Here is a 19,342-nt window from a genome sequence, read left to right as displayed (position 1 = left end):
ATTTCTTTGTTTCCTTATCAGCCTTTTAAGATGGTTAAGGTGTCTTAAAACATAAGCTAACAACTTTTTCTGTCCTCTTCTAACCAGACTGCTTGGCTGCTGGTTTGGGACACATTTGAATAAGGCCTGTTCCTCTTCTGCTGTGTGCCTTGGTCCCTAAGCTTTGGAAATGAGTTTCATAAAAGCCAGGCTTCATTCAATTTAAAATGTGGTTTCATTTGAGATGGGGTCTCTGGAGGGTGGTCCTGCTCCTGAACCTGCTCAGAGAAGCCTTTCATCCCTTTGCCCAAAACCATTCCCTCAGGAGATCAAGTCCATGAAAAATGACTAAGTCAGCTATTTATGTATTTATGCAATAAATAGTTATTTGTAGACTGTCCTAAGTGCTGGGGATACAGAAGTGAATGCAAAAGGCAAATAAGTTGATAGATAAATAAATACATAAATACATAAATACATAAATACAGAAAGAAAGAAAGGAAGGAAGGAAGGAAGGAAGGAAGGAAGGAAGGAAGGAAGGAAGGAAGGAAGAAAGAGAAAGAAAGAAAAGAAGAGCCCTGCCTTCCTGGAGCTTGTATTCCAGTAGGGGAGACCTAACCATAAACAAGATAAATAAGTACATCATTGGTAGATTAGTAGTGATATACACTAAGGAAAGAAAGTAGGAAAGGATGCATTGTAGAGGAGGATGAGAAGATACTGGAATTTGAGATGGGGTGAGCAGGTGAAACAGCCTCACTGGGAAGCTGTGAGGTTTTCAGTAGGAAGGAGGCATATTTCTTGCTGTGTCCTTGAAAGATTCTGACATCAGGAGAATGACTGGGTTGTTGGATTCTAGTTTATATCACCAGGGCAGTCCATTTGGGATCTGGCCCTCTTCTTTTAGGATATTTGGGAGCCAAAGAGATAGGTGGGTGATTGACATACTGGAAAAGACAGCTGCAGTGTGGCAGAGCATCTGGAAAGGAGAAATCGTGAGAGAGAAGGAGAGACTTTCTCTGAAGCTGGGAAGTATGTCAGGCACATCTCTTGTTTTAAATAAGCTGTTTTCTCTCCCTTTCACTTCCCCTCCTTGGCCTCTGCTTTGAAGTTCTTCAGCTTAGCTCCAACTGCATTCAAGATACTTCCAAAACAAATAACCAAGACTCCTACATGTTTAGAAAATGTACAAGGTAAGAACTTTTTGTTAAAAGGTGGTTTGTGCCCTTGTAGCCACCACTTGTTGGCAAATGCTCTGATTTTTTTTAAACTTTGAAAACAAATACTTTAAAGTGGCAGTACACTTTATGTGCAGAGAATAGACGTTAATATATAGCAACCCTTAGCGTTTACAGCATTGCTTCCTTACAGGTGATTTATGGATCCTGGTTATTATACAAGCCCCCGTGTTAGTGATGTATTTATTCCTTCCTACTCTAATTTAAATACATGGTTTATACAGTGCTCACAAGTTGCCCACTGATTATTCCCAAAGAAAGTAAATCAGTTCACAGTGAAAAAAATTTTATCTGTGGTACCAACAATGAGGTAAATGGTATAATGCAAAGAAAAGATGCAGACGGTTTAGTACTACATATAAAATACATGTTTTTGATAATATAAAGGTGTTCTTATCCGCAAACCTCCCAAAGGTTTTTAAACATTGAATATGGTCAAGTTTCTGTTCTCCAATGTAAGGGCAATGAAACGTGGTTTGTCCTAACTGGTGAGTAATCACAAAGTCCTGTCTTCTTGCTTTGGCATATATTTTTGTATGGACATTTGAATGTCATTTTGTCTGATGTTCAGTATGAAGAAGTCCAATAACAACGGGTCCTAGGAGGGTGTCTAGCCTGTTTCTCCATTTTGATTTTGTATCAGTCTCCCCCTGTAACTCCCTGTACCCTGGGCTTTGTGTCTTTGGAGCTGCTTCAACTAGCTTTCCCTCAAACTTTCCTTGGAGGGGAGCAAGGCCAGGAATGTTGGAAATACTCAATAAATGTTGGTGGCTGGGCAGATTGAAACCTAACAAGTTAAATAAATCTGAAGGCTTAATTACAGTACATGTAATATATGAAACAAAAGGAGAAACTAAGTAGAAGAGGTGCTAACTTTGCATGGAAGGAGGTGTGTACCTTTGTTTCAGGAAAATAAACTATCAAGTACTCTCACACCCTCCCATTCTGTGCACCCTGTCTTATTACTGGTGTAACTGAAGCTGGTATAATGCCTTCCGTAGAGGAGACAGGGAAGAGACACTCAGGAAAAAAGTCTGAGCTGTATTTATACTCTGAACTGAAATATTTAAAGAGAATGTCTACAGTTACTAGAAATTGGATTGGAAAGCTGGTCATTCGGACAGTTGTGATCTTTCCTTCGCTGGTGTGTGAAGACAGCCCATGCGAGTACTTGGACGGTGCCTCTGTCTTTTTGGTGTTTGTGGATGGATCACTGCCATAGTTTCATTAACAGAACAAAAAGTCAACCTGATTCAGATCAATTGCAGAGTGGTGAGGGCTCCGGCACCAGCCAGCAGCCAGAATTACTCAAGGTCCCATACATAGAGTGACCTACTTTAGACTTTTTCCCTTGCCTTTGAAATTCCTTGTCCTTCCCAATTCCAACGGCACAGGAAAGACAGGGCTTCAGCACAGACTGCTTTAGAAACTGCCTTTGAAGGACTTTGAGCTATCCCCATGTTCCTGTGTTTGGAAAATCTTGTTTCTCTTTGGTTTCACCCACATTTCTTGACTCTCTAAAAATTTTTTCTCTTCTTTGAGGGCATGACGCTTCTCCTGTCCCATTTGAGATCACGTTTTCTCTCTAGGTCACCTAACAAGGTGACTGTTTCATGTGCAGCCCAAACCCAAGTGCTTTAAGTGCACACATTTAGTTTTACATAGACCCCGCTCTCCTCTTCCACAATCACTGGGTAAGAACAGGTTTGTCTGGCATAGCTTGCCTTTTCCAGTTCACTGCTGGCTATTCTGCCAAGATACTGAGGGTACAGGATTGATAGTCGGAGCTTATTCAAATTTCACTTGAATGAGGAGGAGAAGAGGAACATAGGCTCAGAAGAAAAAGCTTAAAAGTACACTATTTCCAATTGTGCTGGAAGATAAGAAATGATCTTGTCTATATTTCCTTTTTGTGTTTTAAACCTTTTTAATATGTACATGAATATATGAGGTATATCTGGAAAAAGTCCAGCCATTGTTAACATAACAAGAATGGTTAGCACAACATTGATTTAACCTGGTAACCAAGGACAGTGGACTGGAATGGGCATGTGTGAACAATGATGACTTGATGGACTAGCCACTGGGGGTGGTAGATGCTTCTGAGTGAGCATGTGTACTGTGTGGCCATCACATCCAAAATGACTGAGCTAGTAGAGCAATGACTCTGCATCAAATTTTGCATTAAGCTTGAACATTCTTCCACGGAAACTATTCAGATGAATCAGAAGGCTTTTAGGAACAATGCAATGAGTATAGCTCAAATAAAAGTATGGCATAAATGCTTCAAAGATGGCTGAGAACCTGTTGAAAGTGATACACATTCTGGAAGGCCTGCAACAAGCAGAACACCTGAAAATGTTGAACACATACAAGCTGAAACCAGCAAAGGTTGGCAACTGACAGTATGAGAACTAGAAGCTGGCCTAGGGATTCCAAAACTACTGTGTCCAAGATTGTAATGCAGAATCTTGACAAAAAACATGTGGTGGCGAAATTCATTCCATGTCTTCTGTAACTGGGGCAGAAGGAACATTGTGTTGCAGTTGTTAATGACTTAATTTAAACCACTACCAGTGAACTAGATTTTCTCTAGAAGGTCATAACTGGAGACGAATTGTGGGTCTACAGATATGATCCAGAAATGAAGGCCCAGTAGTGTCAATGGAAGTCGCCTAGTTCTCCACACCTGAAGAAGGCACTGCAAAGCTGCAGCAAGATCAAGACCATGTTAACTGTGTTTTTGTATCGGGAAAGTGTTGTCCATCATAAATACACCCCTCCAAGCCAAACAATTAATGAGGAGTACTGCCTCAATGTTCTCCATCAGTTGAGAGATGCAATATAATGAAAATGGCCACAGCTATGGGCAACTGGTGATTGGCAGCTTCATCACAACAACGTGTCCTCTCATGCATCACGTCTCATGCAGAGTGTTTTGGTGAAACATCAAATCACTCAAGTGACTCAACTTCCCTACATCCCAGATTTGGTACTCTGCACTGTCTGGCTTTTCCCAAAACTTAAATCACCTTTGAAAGGGAAGAGATTTCAGACCATGGATGAAATTCAGGAAAATATGACAGGGCAGCTGATGGTGATTCCAACAAAGGATTTTGCAGAGTGTTTTGAACACTGGAAGAGATGCTGGGAGAACTGTGTAAGGTCCCAAGGGGCCTACTTTGAAGTAGACTGAGGTGTCATTGCTCTATGTACAGTGTTTCTTGTATCTTGTATCATCAATAAATGTCTCTATTTTTCATATACATGACTATATATTTTCTGGACAGGAAAGAAAATAAAATGTAAAGAAAAACTCACAGAAGAATTTGGAGCTGAAGAATACTTGCTGTTACTAGCTACTTATTGTTTTTTATTTAGTCAGTATACTGAGAAATCTCTTCCCCCATTTTATCTGTCCAGATTTTAGACATCCTGTAACTTATTACATAAGATACTCCATGAAATTTTATTGTGTTCTGTAGAAAAAAAATGTGCGTGTAAATTTATTTTATTTTTTGTTTGTTTATTTTTATAGTTGACACTATTACAGATGTCACCATTTCTCCCCCTTTGCCCACCCCCACCCAGCCCCCAGCCCCCAGTCCCTCTTTCCCTCTGGCCATCACCACACTGTTGTCTGTGTCCATGGGTTATGCATATATGTTCTTTGGCTAATCCCTTCATGTTCTTTTATCCAGTCCTTCCCTCCTCCCTCCCCTTTGACAGCTGTTCCATGTGTCCATACCTCAGTTTCTATTTTGTTTGTCAGTCTGTTTTGTTCATTCGATTCCACTTACAAGAGAGATTATATGGTATTTGTCTTTCTCTGACTTATTTCACTTAGCATAATAATCTTCAGGTGCATCCTTGCTCTCTCAAAAGGTAAGATTTCCTTCTTTTTTATGGCCATGTAGTTCGGTTGATTAGAGCATTGTCCTGATACAACAAGGTTGCAGATCTGATCCCCAGTCAGGCACATACAAGAATCAACCAATGAATGTGTATGTGTATAGATTTTAATTCACACAGATGCCTTTGGTACTTACTACTTTCTCTCTGATGTACTAGTTTTGTGTACATTGCATGGCTCCATGACAAATTTCAAGTTCTGTTTCTTATGCATCTGTGTACCCAACAGTGACTGTGTGTTTCTCCTATACAATAAATGCACAATAAATAGGAGATGAGTTAATTGAGTGTGAAGGTTTAGTGGATGTAACAGAAACTCTGCTGTTCATACCAGTGGATGCTCCAGTGTGTGCCTAGATAGAGCTATGTTCTTAATCAGCTGTCCCTATTGAGTGGCTGTCCAACTCTGGTTGCACGTTAATGTAATTTTTTTTAAAAAGAACAAAAACCTGTGTCCAGGTGCTATCCCTGACCTGGGCATTTGTATTATAATCAAACAAGCAGACAGTCATGCAGCCAGGGTTGCGAACCTTGGCATTAGCAGCAAATGATCTATAGCAGCACTGCAAACATTTATACGCCTGGGAATCAGCTGGAGGTTAAAGTGTAAACTTTGGTCCAGCAGTTCTGAGGTGGAGCCTGAGACCCTGTATTACTAGAAAACTCTCAGGCAATACAAGTTGTTTGAGGGTACAGCACATGAATTTATGTCTATATCAAGCATCCTAGGTGATTCCTGTTATTAGACACATCTTGGAAATGCTGGATTTTAGCAGTATTTTGTGACACTGGATGTTCACTAAAAGTCACCTGGTGGCTCTAAAAAGCTAGCCTCCTCCCCCATTGCAAGGGCCCATTGTAGGATCCAGGGGCAGGGCCAGGACATCTACACTTTAAAGACGCAGAGGTCATTTACCTGGGCACCCAGGGATGAGCACCCCTGAAGGTGGCAACAGTGCTGCAGGAACAGGAGTGTCCTGGGGAAACAAAGGGTTACTGGAGTCTGCCAATAGAGGAAAGGTGGGTACCTGGGGAATAATTGGCCTTGCCACTGCCAATTGTCACGTTCTGTAATGTGGAAGGTTTGTTGCCTCACCTGCTCTTCATTAGTATAATTTCATAGGCAACCATTCCACTGAGGGTTTAACAGAGGAAAGAGATGGTTCCACCTCCATCAATTCCTTTGCATGTGTATTTTTCAACCTCTCCCCCTTTGTCTACAGAAATAAAGAGGCTCAGAGCCTCACAGTGACAGAAAAGGGCTGGGTCAGTTTTGCCTCAATGCCTTCTGTTATGAAGAGTCGTCTTCGATATGACCAAGCAGGTTTGCATGAACTTCCTACCTCAAATGTGATGTTAAGTTAGATGACACTTTCCTGCCAGTGCTGAGGGACTGCCAATAGTGTGACTTCATGTGATGGAAGTGCACCCAGGTGAGCATTTCTTTTCAATGAAGCCAAATGGGCTTTGGCTTTGGCACCAACAGTGACCTCTCCATGTTGTAGATGAAACAACTGACCTCTTTGAAGCCCCAAGTCTTAGAGGAGGGGAAGAAGGAGAGCAAAATCTTTTTTTTATCCTTACCTGAGGACATGTTCATTAATTCTAGAGAGAGAGAAAAAAAAACATTGAGGTGAGAGAAAAACATTGATTAGTTGCCTCCTGAATGTGCCCTGACTGGGAAGTGAACCCATGACCTTTCGGTTCATGGGAAGATGCTGCAAACAACTGAGTCACACTGGCGAAGGTGGAGAAGCAAAACCTTGAGTCTCAAAAACATTTTCTCATTCCCCATTTCTAACCATCATGAGTTTTCTTGCTGGATACAAAAATAAAATTATTGACTCATTGTTGTTTGGTCAGGTATAACAACAGAATTTCCCAAAATTATAACAATATATTGTTTCCCAGGAGAGGGATCCTCAACATTTGTTGAGATTTCCAACTTACTTACTGGAAGGTCCTATTGCTTAATATTATACTTATTTGAATTCTATTTATAATCTGATAGCCCAAATTTGGCTTTGGTTCAGATGAGAACTATCTTCCCAACAATGATACTCAACAGCAGAATGGCCATGGCCTTTCTAAGTGATGCTTAATTGGAAGCCAGCTAACTGTCTTTCTGAGATAGAAATAGACTGTATCTGTGGTTTCTAAACCTGACCATTCATCAGAACAACATGGAGTATAAGGAAAACAGATTCTTGTAACCTATAGAGCCACTTGCTCAAATTTTCAGGGTGGAGTCAATAAATTGGAATTTTTTCCTAATTATCTCAAATCTGCTCTCCATCTGCACCCAGCATTAGGAAAGAAACCCTGTAATATCCTTCTCACTCTAGGATTTTAGGACACTCTGAAGGTTTTTGTATAGATATGATAAGTGTTTCATAAACTAGAGAGTGTAATGTAAATTTAAGGTATTGTTAGTAATCACTAAACACCCCCTTGTTTTCACTATGTGTCTTGGTGGGGCTGAGCTTACAAGGGAGGAACAGAAATCAAGATGCACTATAAAAGAAGACATTTCTGTGAGTGATACAGCTGGTGTTCCCCGGACCTTAGGTTGCAGTGAAGACAGCAACAAGAAGTCAGAAGCAAAGCTGAAGGCCTGGGAAACCTAAAGGGTTTCAGTAGATATGAGGGTTAGAGAAAGATGATGACTCAGCATTGGGGGAAAACCCAAAGAACACAAATCAGAAAAATAAGGTGAACAGATAAGGCCAGGCAGGTGAGAAAAGACTTGCAGCCACATATCTCAGATATCAGACTGAGCTGGGACACCCAAGCCCAACGAACATGAACCAGAAGATCCACAGGAGATTCACAGAAGCTTGAGGTACAAGACAAGAAACAACAAAACTGTTCTAAGTTTCAGAAAGTCACTTTGATTACTGAGGCAGCACTTCCTCAGGATGAGCTTTCCTCCCCCAGTGCAGTTGGCTGGAGCCACAGGAGTGTCTTCAGAGAGAGCATGTGGGTCAGAAGAAAGAACCCATAGGTAGGCTGTTACCGAAACAAGCAGATCCTGCTGACTAGATGGTCACCAGGTCTGTGGTCTCTTCGAGCCTGTAAGGTAAGAATCTCACTCCCTGAAAGATCTGTGAAGAATCTGAGCTCCTCAGCAAAATGGACCACACTTACCCCTGGGCAAGCAAGCTACGTGACTGTGAGGCAACTATGTCCTCTTGAGCAACCTGCGTTTTCCACATTCAATTTCCTCATCCTTACAATGAAGGTGTAGAAAGGACAAGTGACCCCTACAGTCTCTGTAATTCTAGGCATGTCAGTGGTGATGCTGCAGAGAGTGCTCCACAGCCAGATGCTGGCTCTGCCAGCATTATATCCGCACTGAGGTGGGGGCAGCACATCTGGTATCCAGCCAGGCTGAGCCAAGTGAGTCAGGCTGGCACCTCCCTGAAAGTCAAGCAGCCGTTCAGGGTTGCTGGACTATGGACTTCTCATGGTGACATACTGCATGCTGTCGTGTACAAACTATAAATAGCACATAGATGATCAGTCATGCCACTGTTATAGCAACAGCATGCTTCGACCTCTTGTTTCTTGATAATTGGGTTACACAGAAAAGCATGTGTCCTGATTTCAGGTAAATTTATAACCTTAACCTTTCTGGTCCTAGATTTCTTATTAAGTTGAACCATGTGAAATTGCTATTGTTCAATTCTTGATCTATAACCATTTCATATACTTCAACTTACATGAAGAAAAGAGATTGACTTGACCAGTGATTTTACTGTAGAACCATAGAAAAGTTCTGATTTGGTTTAAATAAATACTTTAAATATCTATGCTGGGTCAGGTCCTGAACTGGTTCTGCATGTATAACAAAGAGCAAAATAGTTTCAATAACTGATCTCATAGAGCTTAGTGTCTGCTGGAGCACAGCTACAAAGATCTTTTGGCAAACCAGATTTAAGTCTGATTATTTAAATGCTCCTAACACATCATATAAATTACATCTTCACAGGCGAAAGAGAAATCTACCTAGCTGGGGAAGAGTTATTAAAATTTGTTTAGTTTATAATGAAAAATTAATTAATACCCTTCTGAAAATACAGTGGAAAAGAATCTGAAAATGGCAAACAACACCCCTGATGAATTGATTCAAAGCCTGAGACAATGAGACATCTTTATAATTCAGCTGTTTGAGAGAATGAAGGTTGGGGGTTATTTTCATTTTACATCTTATAACCTGGTTGGTCAGGCAAATATGAGAAAATTATTATATTGTAAAACATGTGGCATATGCAACAGAAAGTATTTTGAAGTTTACTGAAGTTTGAATTGCTTTTAAAACATACCAAACTTAAGCAGAAAATGTAGCTTTCATATTGACAGATCCAACTTAATGCAATGAGATTAACTAGTCTTTTGTTGATAGCATCTTTTGAAACTTAACTTATGGTATAGAAATAATCTTTTTTACTAAGGCTTGGTCTTTATACTTTACATTTTTCAGACTGGTTGGTAATGATATGGAAAATGGATAAGTTACAGATGTTGTAGGTTGAATCACATGATATTGAAGGTCTTTTAATGTATAAAACTGACAATTACATAAGAACTAATGTGAAAATTTATTAGTTATTCACAGAAAGGTGATGGTATAAATTACATGAAATTTTTTTGGCCAATAAAGAAATCTCATTTATGATATAGCTCTTAAATATATGATGAGTATATAAGTTGTTCCTAATATTTCTTAATACGCTGACTGAGTGGGGTTCCAGTCGAGATGGCAACATAGGTAAATGAGGTACTCAAATCGACACACAACCACATCAGAATTATAACTAAACTACAGAACATAACAACCATCCTTCAGGACTGCCTGAAATCTAGCTGAAGAGAAGTTTTACAAAAAAAGATATAAAGAAAAAGCCACCTTGAGACTGGTAGGAGAGGTAGAGCTATGGAATGGTCTGGTCCCACACCCACATGTGGTGGACAAACATTGGGAGAGATATCGCTCACACAGAGGTCCTTCCTGAGGAGCAAGGAGTTTCAGCCCCCATGAGAACCCCCAGCCTAGGGTTCCAGAGCTGGAAAGAGAATTCCCCATAACTTATGGCTGTAAAAACCAGCTTGGATTGTTGCTGAGTAAGACGGGGGGCTAGTGGAGTCCCAGGCATTTCTCCTAAAGAGCTCATACATGGACTTCCTCAGACTTACTTGCTCTGAGTTCCAGTGCTAGATCACCAGGGACATACACGGGGGAACCGAGTTCTCTGGCATTCAGGTAAGAGCTGCAGAGGCAGCTTTCTTCCCAACAGAAGTGCTGGAAGAGGCCATTATTCCTTTCTGGGCTCTGTTCCCATAGAGCCTTCTGGAAGATGCCATATTTGAATATCTATCAACCTGGCTAACATTGTTTATCCTGCTCTGGTAATTCCCTGAGACCCTGCCCCACCCAACTTGCAGGCCTAACTCAAGCTATTTCCAGTGGCTTTTCCACATAATTGGCCTATCTTGGCTCATGTCTCAGGCTTTCCTAAAATCTCTCAAACAAGCAGCATCTGGCCTCAATGTGCCCCTCACCTCTCGCTAAGTGGCTCCAGGCCTAGCTCTAGCAGCAGCCAGACTTAGTTCATAGCTTGGCCTATCCCTTACAACTCCAAGGCCAGCACAAGTAGCAATCATCTTCAGATTGCTTTGTAGCACATGCAGGGTGGCCCCGGGCAGAGCACAGGTGGTGGGTGACCTTGATCTACACCTCCTGGGAAGCCCAAAGCCAGTGTACCTGGTGGATAGCTTCAAACAACATCGAAGCACCAGCCAACTACCTCTACAAGGGATACACTCAGAGGGCACAAGAGCCCTGCTGAAGTAAGTCCTGTTTCATGAAGTGGGCCACTGCACAGCTTATCTTCCACAATGGTTGCTGGTCACTGTCTGTCCTTGCAGCTAATTGGCCTGGGGATAAATCCCTTCCATAAATGTGCCAACATCAATCAAGCTCAACTACAACAGAAGAACATACACAGCCCACGTTGCGGGGCGGGGCAGGGGGGCTGCGGTACACCTGGAGTGCCAGCTTGGGTGATCAGGGAGGCTGGGCCACTGGACCCAACAGGACACCTACTATATTAGCCACTCTACTGAGTTCAGGAGGTAGACCAGCTCTACCTAATTCATAGAAACAAATACAGGGAGGCTGCCCAAATGAGGAGACAAAGAAACATGGCCCAAATAAAAGAACAAAACTCCAGAAAAAGAACTCAACAAAATGGAGACAAGCAATCTACTGGATGCAGAGTTCAAAACACTGGTTACAAGGATACTCAAGGAACTTAATGAGGACTTCAACAGCATAAAAAAGGACATGGAAATCATACAAAAGAACCAGTGAGAAATGAAGAATATACTAACTGAAATGAAGAATAACATATAGGGAATAAACAGTAGACTAATAGTTTACAGAGAATCAAATCAGCAATTTGAAATATAAGGATGCAAAAAACAACACCCAATCAGAATGGCAAAAAGAAAAAGTAATCCAAAAATAAAGGTAAGATAAGAAACTTCTGGGGCAACCTCATGTGTACCAACATTCATATTGTTGGGGTGCCAGAAGATAAAGAGAAAGCAAGGAATGGAAACCTATTTGAAAAAATAATGACAGAAAACTTTCCTAACCCAGTGAAGGAAATAAACATACAAGTCCAGGAAGCACAGAGAGTCCCAAACTAGATGACCCCAAAGAGACCCACACCAAGACACATCATAATTAAAATGCCAAAAGTTAAAGACAGAGAGAATCTTAAAAGCAGCAAGAGAAAAGCACTAAGTTATCTTTAAGGAAGCTACTGTAAGACTGTCAGGTGATTTCTCAACAGTAACTTTGCAGGCCAGAAGGGACTGGCAAGAAATATTGAAAATATGAAAAGCAAGGACCTACAACCAAGATTAGTCTACCCAGCAAAGCTGTCATTCAGAATCAAAGGACAGATAAAGAACTTCTCAGACAAGAAAAAGCTACAGAAATTCATCACCACCAAACCAATATTACAAAATTGTTAAAGGGTTGTGTTTAAGAAGAACAAAAATAAATAATATAAATAATAAAATGGCAATGTATGTATATGCATATCTATCAATAATTATTTTAAATGCAAATGGATTAAATGCTCCCATCAAAAGACATATGAAAGCCAGATGGATATCAAAATGAGACCCTTACATATGTTGTCTACAAGAGACACATTTCAGATTGAAAGACACACATAGACTGAAGGTAAAAGGATGGAAAAAGATATTTCATAAAAATGGAAACAAACAAAAGCTGGGATAGCAATACTTATATTAGACAAAATAGACTTTAAAACAAAGCTGTATAACAAGAGACAAAGAAAGACCCAGCAATTCCACTTCTGGGTATTTATCCAAAGAAATCCAAAACACCAAATCAAAAAGACATATAGCCATAGGTTCATTGCAGCATTATTTATAATAGCCAAGATTTGGAAGCAACCTAAGTGTGCATCATAAGATGAATGAATAAAGAAGTGATGCATATATACAATGGAATATGACTCAGCCATAAAAAGAAATGAAATCTTGCCCTCTGCAACAACATGGATGGACCTAGAGGGTATTGTGCTAAGTGAAATAAATCACACAGAGGAAGACAAATGCCATGTGATTTTACTTATATGTATAATCTAAAAAACAAAATAAACAAGCAAGCAGAAGAGAAACAGACTGATAGATACAGAGAACATTTTTGACAGTTGCCAGATGGGTAGGAGGTTAGGGAGATGAGCGAAAAGGTAAGGAATTAAGAAGTGCATATTAGTAGTAACAGAATAGTCATGGGAATGTAAAATGCAGCACAGGGAATATAGTCAATAATATACTGATGACTATGTATGGCATCAGATGGGTACTAGATTTATTGGGGTTATCACTTAGTAAGTTATACATGGTAGAACAGTAGGTTTACACTTGTGAATAAGTAAAATGGAGTTTATTCTTATACTATTTATTAATAATAGTATTATTTTCCATACAAACAACTGTAAACCTACTTTTGCCTGTAGTTCTGAGTCTTTTCTATCAGATAGTTACTCAGTTTCAGAAGAGTGAAATTTATTGTCTTTTGCAGATCAAATCCAAATTTAAATTTAAATTTCCCATTCAACTTTAAAGTTGTTTGCACATTGTGATATAGCATTGCAAACTGAGCTCATTCAGAAGATTTTTTAAATTTAAATATTTTTTTTATGTTTTAATTACAGTTGACATACAATATTGTATTAGCTTCAGGTGTACAACCCAGTAATTAGACATTATACCATGTAGGGCAAAAGTAAGTTTACAATTGTGAGGACACAAAACGCAGAGTTTATTCTTGTATTACTATTTCTTTATTATTATATTATTCTCCCTATAAGCTGTTTGCTAGTCCACTGGGTTTTCTTTTTTAACTTTGAAGCTCCACTCTTTAGTGGCTACATGTGATGCTTTATATGACAAATAAGCTTTGTTTTACTCACAGGTTCCTCACTTCTCAAGGTAATAAACTGAGCACAACATTAATTATAAAACCCAAATCCTTCAGACAAAAGATCATTGAGAGATAAATGGACCTCTGCTTGCCCTAGTTCCTAGTCAGTCTGAACTTTCTTGTCCCATCAGGTGGTGCAATGCTGAGGGTCGGTGTAACACTACCACAAGATCTACCAGACGCTTTGCGTACTTGGACTAGAGGAGAGGATGGGAGTTAAGGACAGAAATGGTAAGTGTGGAGTCCGACATATCAAAGGTCTGTGGAGTTTGGATGAAAGTGATGAGCTGAAGAAGGACAGATGGTGGGTCAGGAAAACGGTGTTCATAGTCACAAAACTTTTCCAGAAGGATGGATGATACTACTGTCCAGTATTTTATGGACCTGATCAGTTTCTTAATCATGTCCTATAGACTAAGTTCAGACTACAGAAAAGGGTGGGAGAGGTTTTTTATAAAATAAATGACAGGAAAATTAGGCTCACTTCACCAAAATTCAGCTTACAGTTGAGTGAATGAATATGGGGGAACATATTTGCTCCATAAAGTAAGAGCACATCGTGCCCTGGACTCCAGCTGAAGTCATATTTTTATCCAGAGGTGCTAGGTTATGGAAATTCAAGGTAGGACAGATTTTCACCCACTTGTAACTTTTTTTAGGATCCACTTTTATTTATTATTGACTTTGGCATCGAGGTCTCTATTCTTGGCTCTCTCCCCAAATGCATTCTCCCATTCCTTCCTTGCTAACAGAACCTCTGTTTTGCTCACCCTCATATAAGCAGTCAGGTTCTTCAGGAGAGGCTGGAATCTCCACCAGCCCCACAAGGGTGAAGCTGAGTGATCTCAATGAATTGGTGTTCTCAACCCCTTGACCCTGAAGTGCTCACAGACAGGGAGTCCTGACGGGATGTCTGCTGATGAGTCTCTGAGAACAGACTTAGGTGCTTTTGATCTCTGACCTAGGGACTCAATTGCAAACATGAGCTTCCCAGCCCAAGAACCTGAACCACACACTGAGGATGCAGAGGGATCGAAGACTCCTGGGTCCTTGATGATGGTGTTGAAACCCAGACTTTCAATTATGTAAAAAGAGAAATGTCCTTATAGTTAGAATAGTTTACATTGGGCTTTCTGTTAGTTTCAGCTGCCAGTATTCTTCTGCTACTGTTGGTGTTTAGGCCAGATCCTCTCAGTAAATAGACCCCTCAATCTATTTGATATGTTCATTTGTGGCAGAAAAAATAGTTAAATGTCTTTTGTAACCTAATCAGATTTTTCAGCGATTTAGTTAACAACTGCAGAAAACATAATATTCTGATTACTTTCTGGTCTTTCCTAACTGAAATGGACCAATGATATTTAATGTCTCTCCTTTACCCACATCTCCACTCCAGATCCCTGAAACTTCGTGCTGCCCTCTCATTGACAAAACTCTTCTTTTCAAGCTCAACATTTTATTTGCATTCAAACAAAATGATACCTTTTACCACTGTTAGGAAAAGAGATATGTAAAGCACAGACATTCTTCGAGTTAAACTTTAAAAACAAATGGCAAAAGAGGGCAGAGGAAACTATCATTTATTACATATAAGCAACAGGCATTTTTATTATATGAAGAGTTAATACAAATTAGTGAGGATAAGGAAAGCTACCCAAGAAACAAATAAGCAAAGGGTATGCACAGCAATTTTCAAAAAATAAAATATAAAAGCCCAATAAACATATTTAATGCTTTAAACCTCATTATCAATAGATGGCATATGAATTGAAGAGTGATACGATTTTTACACATCAGACTGTCAAAGTCTAAAAAAGATGGTGATCCCTAGTGTTGGCCAGAGTGCGTGGCATTTATCAAAGCCTCAAACATGTTTATAGCCTTTGAAGGAAGAACACATCCAGAATTTTATCCTAAGGAAATAATTAGAGAATCATGCAGAATTTGATTGCTAAGATGTTCTGTGTAGTATTTTGTGTAACATTTTAAAAAATGAAATGACTAATTGTATAACATTAGAGTTAAATAAACTGTGGTATATCCCTGAATGAAAGGGAATACTAAACAAAAATCATTCTAATTTCAGTCTCACCTTCACCCCACTTCCAGAGATAGCCAGTACCATAGTAATCTGAGTGGCTGGGGCCTCTGTACTGAAAATATGGTTCTTCGTCTTTCCTTTCTAAGTCAGTTACCAGTCACTCTTACTTTGCAGCTTGTTGAATTCAGTTGCAGGCAACTCTATTTCCATTTTTTTTCCTTATGGGCCTTCAGAAAATTCCTTTCTGTCATTCAGTGGTGTTTGGGGAAGAAGCAGAGTTGAATGTGTCTTTTCAATCCATTATATTTCACTAGAAATTCATATCCTAAGATTTTTGAAAAGTTGATTGGCAGAGTCTGCTTGCAAGTTTTCATCTAGAGGGATTTTTTTTTGTCCATTTGTGCATTTAGTCAGAGCAGATGTTCTAGAGACTTCAGCGTGCCAAGGTGCATGGTGTGACATGATGGGAAAGAGGAAAGGCAGACTCCCTTCCCACTGGACTTAGGCATTTTTACAGCAATTTAGCAGGCATGTCTTTTGGGTTTTGTGCATAGCTTCTCTGTTTATAAAGGGTTTTCAGATGAGTCTCTTGGAAGCTGGAGTATGAGAGAAAATCCAGGTGGTACAGACCATGATTCTGGTTCATTCTCTCTGGATTTTTCTCCCCTTAGGGTTCTCCAGAGCCTGATTTCCCAGACACATCTTGTCATGTCTGAATACTAAGAGGGGACATACTATAGGCTGAAGCTTGGATTCCTACTACATTGATTTATTTAGAAGACTTTGGGATTGTGTTGCTAACGTCTTCATTTTACGGGAAAGTCTCTGAGGTCCAGGAAGTTTAAATAACTTTATTAAGGTCACAGGCTAAGTAAGTGGTAGAATCTCATGACTGGAGCTGTAACCAAGGAAGTATAACACAAACTTGCTATTCCTTAAGAAAATAATATTAAGAAAACAAGGAAAGTTATCTCACTGCATAAGATAGGAAAGGAAGGGGAAGTTTGCCTAGTTGAATCTAACTCTATAAAGATAACACCATGAAATATGATCTTCACACCTTATCTACTTCCTTTTATCCAGCAACAAAATCTTAAGACAAAATAGCTCACATTTGCCAGAAGCTAGAAATTTTAATCCACAATAATGCTAGAGAAATGGAGGTTTTTAAAGCACACTGCTTCAGGATATTTTTGGTTCCCCAAATCCAGTCCCCAGCTGAGTGAGTAAGGTCTTCCCATCTCCTCATTTTTCCCAATGGTCATTCATTGTTATCCAATTATAGTAGCTCTTCTTTGCATTTCTCTGTTAATTTCTCCTTTTCCTACAATAACTCTGATCTTTACTTTGCTTACTCAAATTCAGCTCTGCTTATTCTCCTCTTACGTGGTCTGGAGGAGCATGGAACTCAGCAGTCGGTTAAGAGGTGGACATTTGATCTCAGCTTTTAAAATCAGAGTATTGCTTAGCATTTCCAGTAATGAAAGGAGAACCAAGAAATGAGGAGATAGGAATATCATGCTGTTGACTTTATTTGTGCTCTTGAACACACTGCACCTACATTTAGAATACTCAGTATTTTGCAAGTAACAAAAACTAATAACTTTACCTTCTTCTTTTTTTCTTAACCCAGCTTCAGTGAGGAAGAATGGTTCTTTCACTTGCAAAAAAAGAAATTCTAACTCTTCAAGTATTGGAACAAACACATGACTATACACCCTTTTCTTATGGACAAATATTAATTCTTAAGGACAATGTAATCTGTTTGCAAATTAAGAAACAGTATATTTTCCTGCATGGGGATAGAGCTTTACATTTTGAGACTGAGAATGCCCACCCTCACTTTGTTCATTTTCCAGGTCAATTGCCCACAATGGTGTACAAAATGTGGCCTGGCAGTACAGTTTGCAAATGACAGGACCGTCTGCCCCACCAATGACCACTTCATGACATTTCAAAGTTATGATGCCAAGTGTTGAAATGACAATCTTTTTATAGAATGTCTGGTCACAGTCTAAACCTGTTTTCACGCTACTTTCTTCAAGTAAAAAGACAACACTAGCAGAGAATGCTTATTACGTCCGGGGCCCAATAAGGTGCCCTTCGTCCAGTCCTGGGGTAGGAAACAGTTACATTTTCAGTACATCAGTAGCCAAACTTTTTTTTTAATCTAGAATTTTGAAATCATCATACCCTACTATACCTATCCCAAGTTGTTTAAAGAACTGACCAAAGTGCTCTGGCTGGTAGCTCAGTTGCTTAGAGCATCATCCCCATATGCTGAGGTTGTGGGTTCAATCCCCTGTCAAAGCTCATACAAGAATCAACCAATGAATGATTCAATAAGTGGAACAACAAATTGATGCTTTTTTTTCTCTCTCAATTCAATGAGGAAAAGAAATGGATCAAAATGACAAAAGAAGTTCCACCACCCTTTGTGAGAAGTTTCAGAGTCCAGACCAGAGGGGCTGTTCAATCATAGGATGAAGAGAGGTCTCTAAATTTCATAGACCCTTTCCCCTAACTGTACACTCAGGAAATACTGAAAGATTTATCAGAATCAAGTATATGCTATTTTATTTTTGAAGCACTAGCACATATTAAATAATCCACACCTGGAGAAGCCTTACAAGAACTATATTCCAAAGTGTGCATTGTCTCATTAATGGAGACCTCCTCGTGTTTGGATTAAAAACAGGCAATTCATTCATGGTTGTCCTGGCAACCAGGCATGGAGTGAGGACAAGTCTCAAGTGTGTCTTCAGAACCTCTGTAGTGACAGGCCACACATGACGCAAAAGTGAACCTTTAGGAGCTTAGTTCCCTCCATGTAGTCACAGTTTTATTTTCTAAAATTATCCTCATCCAAGCACACTTATAGAAATGTAGTTAAAGGAAATTAATTCAGTAAGCCTTTTCTTCCCCAGGTAGAACTGAGGCAAAGGACTGGTGTTTATTTTCTCCTATGGACGTTTAAAGGTATAGATTTGGGTGCACAATTGATGCACCCAATGCATCATAAGGCAATGGTTCTCTGAGTGGTATTCTGAGATGAGCAGCATCAGCATCTCCTAGGAGCTGGTGAGAAATGCAGGTTGCTGGGCCCCACACTAGACCTCTGGAGTCTGAGTCTGTGGGGGCAGAGCCAGCAGTTGGTGTTGGAACCAGCTCCAGGGGACTCTGATTCGGCCAGAGTCTGAGGTCCATGGACCTAAGAGTCTTCAGTGGACTGTCCTTGGGGAGGAGCAGGCCATTAGCTCCTGCATTTTAAAACAGGTTCTTTGGGAGACAATGGTCTGGGCTGTTCAGGTCAGTTCAGGTAGATCTGCAGAAGCCCTGCCTACAGGCAGGTCCCTCAATATCTTTGATTCTCAGGTGATGTCAGCAAGTTCCAGGTTGCCTGGAATGAATAGGAGCTTCATAATCAGAGCTTCTGGAGTTCAAGTGAATCAATATTCTTTTAAAAATTTTCTAGAAAAAAAAGAAAAATCCAGAAATCTATGAAGTTCAACAGAAACTGAGTCCAGCTATTCTCGTTAGTGTATGCCCTAGGTACTGGACACATTGTGGGAGTTATTACACTCCTTCCAGCTCAGAATGATTCCTCGTGCTGTGGGAAACCCTCAGCAAGGTGGCTGCATT

The 19,342-nt window shown here is 39.9% G+C and overlaps 1 long non-coding RNA gene across 2 annotated transcripts in view; it reads left to right on the top strand.

Annotated features, from left to right (window-relative positions):
• The window catches only part of LOC123831220, an 82,694-nt gene that overhangs the window by 56,464 nt on the left and 6,888 nt on the right, over positions 1–19,342 (top strand). For both annotated transcript variants that reach the window (XR_006787876.1, XR_006787877.1), the window contains exon 2: positions 13,791–13,890. This is a non-coding gene — a long non-coding RNA (uncharacterized LOC123831220). The remainder of the gene's footprint in view (positions 1–13,790; positions 13,891–19,342) is intronic.

Source organism: Phyllostomus hastatus, unplaced genomic scaffold (genome assembly GCF_019186645.2).
Source record: "Phyllostomus hastatus isolate PE091 unplaced genomic scaffold, TTU_PhHast_1.1 phas_scaffold_1674, whole genome shotgun sequence".
Taxonomy (NCBI): Eukaryota; Metazoa; Chordata; class Mammalia; order Chiroptera; family Phyllostomidae; genus Phyllostomus; species Phyllostomus hastatus.
The sequence above is the reverse complement of the archived record's forward strand: the minus strand, read 5'-3'. Positions and strand labels throughout refer to the sequence as shown.